Below are 6839 nucleotides of genomic sequence, written 5' to 3' on the forward strand. Positions count from 1 at the left end.
ATGCCATCCTCTCTCTGCCCATGCTGCCCCAGTGGGGCAAAGGCAGAGAGGAGCCAGTGGGGGCAGCCCTGGTTCTGGCAAGGTGGTGGACCCTAGCAAGTGGAGGAGGAGGGTGAGGTGAAGGCAGCGGCAACTTGGGGCAGGCAGGGAAGCCATCCTGCCTGCCTGCACTTTACCATATTACATTAATGTAATGTGCACCCCAATTTTGGCATGGTCATTCAGCCCAAAAAGGTGCATCTTGGATTCATGTAAATATGGTAAGTATTAATGAACTATAGCACTTACTTCCAGAAATATCATAAATATACCATATATCCTAGCTAAGATTGGAAAGTATATACTAATCATTTTCATTTTCATTCCATTCATGTCAGTTGGGTGAAGTACACATTGTTTTGGAAACGTATAGCTTTCAAGGGTTAATATGATGTGGGAAAAATTCACATGACAGTAACTACCTCTTCACAACTGGCTAAAATCGGTGGCATGCACCAATTTTAGCCCAGGTCATTCCCAGAGCCGGCCGACTCCCATCACATGATGCTGAGCTGGCTCTGATGACCTCACAACCTCTGAGGATGCCTGCCATAGACGCAGGTGAAAAGTCAGGAGAGAATGCTTCTAGAACATGGCCATATAGCCTAAAAACCTACAACAACCCTATTATTATTATTATTATTATTATTATTATTATTATTATTTGATTCATTCTTGCCTTGACTCAGCATTCCCCATCAGCTGGTACAGCCATGTTCACCTACCATTGAGCAGAGATATAGATGTTCTTCACACACTTGAAAGTGAAGGATATTTCAAAGTTAAAATGAAAGTTCAAAGTGCAATGACCCAGGACTGTTTATGGACAACAATGTCTTTTTGTAATATGTGATGTTATTTCATGTGATGTGTTCAATAATGTTTAATGTTTTATCAGGGGAGGGCCAATTTTGATGTTTTATACTGGGGTTTTTTTTATCAATGGCATTGAACTGTTGCCAACACTGTTTTTGTTTGTTTTTTGTTGTGGCAGGAGCGACTTGAGAAACTGCAAGTCACTTCTGGTGTGAGAGAACTGGCCATCTGCAAGGACATTGCCCAAGGGACGCCTGGATGATTTTTATGTTTTTATCATCCTTGTGGGAGGCTTCTCTCATGTCTCTGCATGAGGAGCTGGAGTTGATAGAGGGAGCTCATCCGCCTCTCCCTGGATTCAAACCTGTGACCTGGCGATCTTCAGTCCTGCCGGCACAGGGGTTTAACCCACTGCGCCACTGGGGGCCAACACTGTGAACTGCCCTTACTCCACTTTGAGGTTGAGAAGGGCAGTATAAAAATACCGCAATTAAATAAACAAATAAGGGCACAACCGGCACATCTGTCATTGGTGGTACATACTAGATATAGCCTTCTGCATATTTTCCAAAATATGAGAGGTCCTCCCCACTGTCTATTATTCCTTTTAGTATTTTTCTTGCATGTACCTTTTATATTTAGTAGGGCTGGGCGGTTTCGTTTCGTAATTTCGTAATTCGTTAAAAATTCGTTATTTTTTTATAACGAAGCGATAACGAACCATTCAGGAGCAACTAAAAAACAAAACGAATTTTGAAATTCGTTTTGTAATTGTTTCGAATTCGTTTTGTATTCGTTTCGTTATCGTTTTGAAATTGTTTCGTTATTATTTCCGCATGTCTGGGGCAAGTTTTATAGTTGTTGTTTGTTTAATCAGTGAAAAAAAATTATAAATATCACACCAACAGTCAACAACAGAGGGAGAGGGAAGCTTCAGAAGTTCCCCCTGTCCCATTTGGAGGTTTTTTAGCGTATTGCGCGGTCGCGTCCGCCATTAACAAATCGATTCGTAATTGTTTTGTTATTGTTTCGTATTGTTTTGTAATTTACAAAATTTCGTAAATATCGAACTTTTTAAAAGAAAAATTTCGGAATTCTTTTAAAAAATCGAAACGCAAAACCCCCCAAAAAACGAATCGATTTTAGAAACAAATTTTTCCATGGTTGCCCAGCCCTAATATTTAGTATATTTTCTGCCTAAAATGAAGTGATTCTACATTTAGGTTTTTTATTCTATCCTGACAAAACTGGCAATTTCAAGCTTCCCATACCAGCAGATAAAAACTTGGAGTTTTCATTTCCTTTGGTTCCTCATGTGAAACTTTATTAAAATATCTTTAAGCAATATTATTCTAGCAAAGTTTTTCTTTTGAATGTATTTTTTAAAAAATCCAGTTACTGGATTTGGAGTAACAAACAAGCTCACTCTTAACTGCATATTTAAGGCATTCTCAATTGTAACTACTGAGATTTTTTTTGCATCTGCAGCAAACTTTCATCAACATTTCCCTCAATTAAAGATGCCCTAAGTATACATCAACCATGAAGATCATTACAGTTATGGACCCTTAACATTTAAAATAGTTTGTGTATGTGCAAGTGTACGTTTATCTACTTATTCCGGCGCTTTCATCAACTATAGGTTGAATGGCAATTAACACTAGACCACAGCACATCCAAATTAACGATAGCCTTGCCAATTCTAATTGGTATTCTAATTAGTCTGACAATTCTACTAATTAAGGACATTAAACTTTTTAACAAAGGCTATCTTTTCTTTTGTATCACATGTGTTAAAATAGCTCTGGAACATGGTGAGGGCGGAGGGATGGCAGGGTTCACTTATTGCCCTGGATTCGTCCTTTGAAAATTAATAGTTGCAGAGTGAGTCTAACTGTGCTACTCATTTCATATATTTCATATAATTATATAGACAAGGAATGCATGAATCTTCTAACATATAATGGCAATATTTATGTTTGCCTTGAAATTTTGGTTATACTTAATCTGAAATCTGTAAATTTACCTCACATTTTGTTTTAGAAACAGCCACTATGATCAGTCAAAGTTTTCGCAGGAGGTTAGCCTTTTCTTTTTAAGAAGCCCCCACCCTCTGCCAAAATACCAAAAAAAAATCCTTATAAATCTCCCTTGGCTCTCATGAACTGTCGGAGAATTTCAGGCTCTCATTTCTGTAGAACATTGGAACCTCTCCTCATTTCCGCAGCATGAATATGATAGAGAATGTCAAACACAGGCATGGATTACATTTTAACATTATTTAATGTTATGTTTATCTTGTTGAAGGAAGCAACGAGTTCAGATCCTGCTCCTTCTAATCCTCCTTACTTAGCTATTACATTTTTCTGTCATCAGTATGAACTAACAATAGTTTCAGAGGTCAAATTTCTCATGCAAATTTTCTTTTTTAAAATCATCTTTATTGTGAAAGACATTTTTTTTATATACTCGGGGGAACAGATAAAAAGAAATTTAGATACAAAAAAGGAGGGATCAAGTGAGATATGGGTTGAGGATAGGGAGGAAGTGAGGGCTGAAAAGAGTGGGGGGGGGACTGTTGTGGGTTTGTTGTTCATTCGTTCAGTCGTCTCCGACTCTTCGTGACCTCATGGACCAGCCCACGCCAGAGCTCCCTGTCGGCCGTCACCACCCCCAACTCCTTCAAGGTCAGTCCAGTCACTTCAAGGATGCCATCCATCCATCTTGCTCTTTCTTTTGCCTTCCACTTTCCCCAGCATAATTGTGGGTAGTGGTCGTTAAAAAAAATTCCAGTCCATTCCACATTTCACTCTCTTCTTTTTTTTCCTTCCTCTGTGCTATTTTCTCTTATTTTCAATTTAGTCCATCTGTATGAGTTTCTTTTCCTTTAAGTATCTTTTCAATGGAAGCCAGTCTATTGTCGAAGGCAATAGGTTGTTGTAGGTTTTTCCGGGCTATATGGCCATGTTCTAGAGACATTCTCTCCTAACGTTTTGCCTGCATCTATGGCAAGCATCCTCACTACCTCTGAGGATGCTTGTCATAGATGCAGGTGAAACGTAAGGAGTGAATGCCTCTAGAACATGGCCATATAGCCTGAAAAAAACCTACAACGAAGCAAGTCTGTTTTACTCGCCTTGTTTTGGTCTTGGGTTAAGAATAATAGAGAGTCCATGTCCATATATTCCCTTATTTTTAATATCCATGCCTCCCAAGTCGGGATCTCTTTGTCCTTCCATCTACTTTCCAGGGTAGTTCCAGCAGCCACTATCAGATAGTATCATAACTTGTTGTTGTTTTGCTCAGATCAAAGTCCATTAAATTTAACAAGTAATATTCAGATTTTAAGTCAAATACTATCTTTAAGACTTTTTGAATGTGGGAATTTATGTCTTTCCAAAACTTCTTTACGACTTTGAGGACCACCAAGCATGATAATATGTATCTATTTGCTCCCCGCACTTCCAACAGCTGTTGTTCAATTTCTTGTAAAATTTATCCAGCTTTTGTGGTGTTAGATGCCAGTGAAAAAACATCTTATACCAATTTTCAGTGATGCTGGTGAATCTTAAGTATTTTAACCTTTTTTTCCATATTCCCTCCCAGTCTTAAAAGGATGGAATGACTGATTTCTACTACCCATTTGACCATATTATATTTTATTAGTTCTGTCTCAGTGTCCCATTCGAAAAGTTCCCGATATAAGATTAATTTTATTAATTTCTTCTCAGAACCCCTCAATGTTTTCTCTAAGTAGAAACTTTAAGTTTTATCTTAATGCAACATTCAGGTGCAATTCCATATAATTCCAGCTCCTTTCTTTAATTATTGATCTCCAAAATGAAGGAGAAGACAATGGAACTTGGGTGTATAGGGGAGTCTTGAAAGCATAGATATAAACTTGTGTGCCAGCTGTGCCCGTACATTGAGAAGCCAGATTTGGCCATGGTAGTCCACTCTATTCTTATATCTTGAATAGACTACTGCAATGCACTCTACGTGGGGCTCTTTGAAGAGTATTCAGAAGCTTAAAGTAGTCCAATGGCTGGCAGCCAGATTGCTCACCAGAGTGGTGTACAGGGAGCATACAACCCCTGTTTCATCAGCTCCACTGGCTGTTAGTTTGCTACTGAGCATAATTCAAAGTGCTGGCTTTAGTCTATAAAGCCCTAATTGACTCTGGCCTGGCTTACCTGTCTGAATGTATCTCGCCCAATGAACTTGCTTGAGCATTAAGATTTGCCGAGGAGGCCCTGCTCTTGTTTCCACCTTCTTCGCAGGCGCAACTGGTAGGGATGAGAGACAGGGCCTTCTCAGTGGTGGTCCCTCATATATGGAATTCTCTCCCCAGCAATATTAGGTTGGCCTCCTCCCTCCTGGTTTTCAGAAAAAAAGTAAAGACCTGGCTCTGGTACCAGGCATTCAAGAACTAGCATAACCACAGTGCAATATACATTTACAGAATCAACATAAACAAAGCAGCATAGATGATGATTATGGGATTAGGTCCTATGTTTTAACAGTTTTAATTGTATTTATATGTCTTATTTTGATTTTAATGCTCAATGTGTTTTATTTATATGTTTTGTATTGTAATGTGGCATTGAATGATTGCCAAACTGTAAGCCGCTCTGAGTTCCCTTTGGAGTGAGATAGAGCGGGTTATAAATATAGAAAATAAATAAATAAATTCCATAAATGAATGAATAAATAAATAGCTTATTTCGGCCTACCAGCTAGGACCTGCCCTACTGTTAGATAAGGTGGCATAAGCAACAGAAAAGGAACTAAATTGTAAATTATATAAAGCTATGTAATTTACTATCATTAGATTTAGAAAAGCCAGAGATCATTCCTTGAATTCTGAGATCTTTACCTTTAGTACTCCCTGACACTAAAGGGAGGGATTAATACTGGAATGACATCATGTGGCTTTCATGTTTCTTTCAGAATGTCCTGGAATTTGATTTCTGATGCATTGTGTGTAATCACTACACTAAGACAGACATGATTCACAATGCTCATCTCTTCATGGAGAAACTGAAGGTTTGCTTTTCTCTAGCTGCTAACCTGTATCAAATACTCATTTATGCTCACCATTCTGTGCACATGAAATTGCAGTGGCTACAAAATGCGTGCTGTCGATGCCAGGGATTGAAAGGGTTATAATGCATTTTAAAAAGTCATAGGAAAGTCTGAGGTAAGCATTTTAACGTGTTGCAGCAGACCCCAATATATCCCAGACAGAAGAGTAAAATTTGCTCTGCAGAATGCGGAGTGCATTGTAGACACCTGCCCTTGCTGAAGCGCTTTGTAGAAAATTCCCCAAGAACATGGCTGGCTAGCAGGGGGATAACTGACCCCCTAGGAGGGGTATTTGATTACCTCCACCCCTAACTATCACATTTCCTTTTCTCCATCTCTTGCAACCTTATCAGATGCAGAGAATGAGCATCTTCTCCATGCTTCTCTCCTCTGCCGACATGGAGTCCCCCAAAGCCATCACATGATGCATTACTTCTTCCAGCGGAACTCCATGGGCTCCATGCCAGCAGTTCATTGAAGAACCAAAGAGGGTTCAAAGAGGAAGCAAGAACAAATGGGGAAACATCATTGGAAAGGAGACTACAGGCCCTGATGGGAGGTAACAGAGCCTGGTCCTTGTCACACAATTTCCGCTGTTATCCCATTTTACTGCCCATCTGAAAAGGTCCTCATACCTCTGGAGTGCTGATGTGCATTGTTCCTAGAAATAGAAAAAAAAAACCCTGCAGAGCTGTTTGAGCTCAGTCCCATGATTGACCTTCTAACCTGAAACCAGTCATCTTCTAACCTGAAACCAGTTCCAGACCTGTCAATCTAATCACTCACACAGAGAAACTGGTTCAGCTTTCTATGGCTGGGCAGGATTTCAGTTCCTGGTTTCCAACACTCAAGCTGCTATGCCATGCGGGTTTTCATAAAGCAGTACTGTTTGTTTCATC

The sequence above is a fragment of the Anolis sagrei genome, chromosome 6 (assembly GCF_037176765.1).
Source record: "Anolis sagrei isolate rAnoSag1 chromosome 6, rAnoSag1.mat, whole genome shotgun sequence".
Lineage (NCBI taxonomy): Eukaryota > Metazoa > Chordata > Lepidosauria > Squamata > Dactyloidae > Anolis > Anolis sagrei.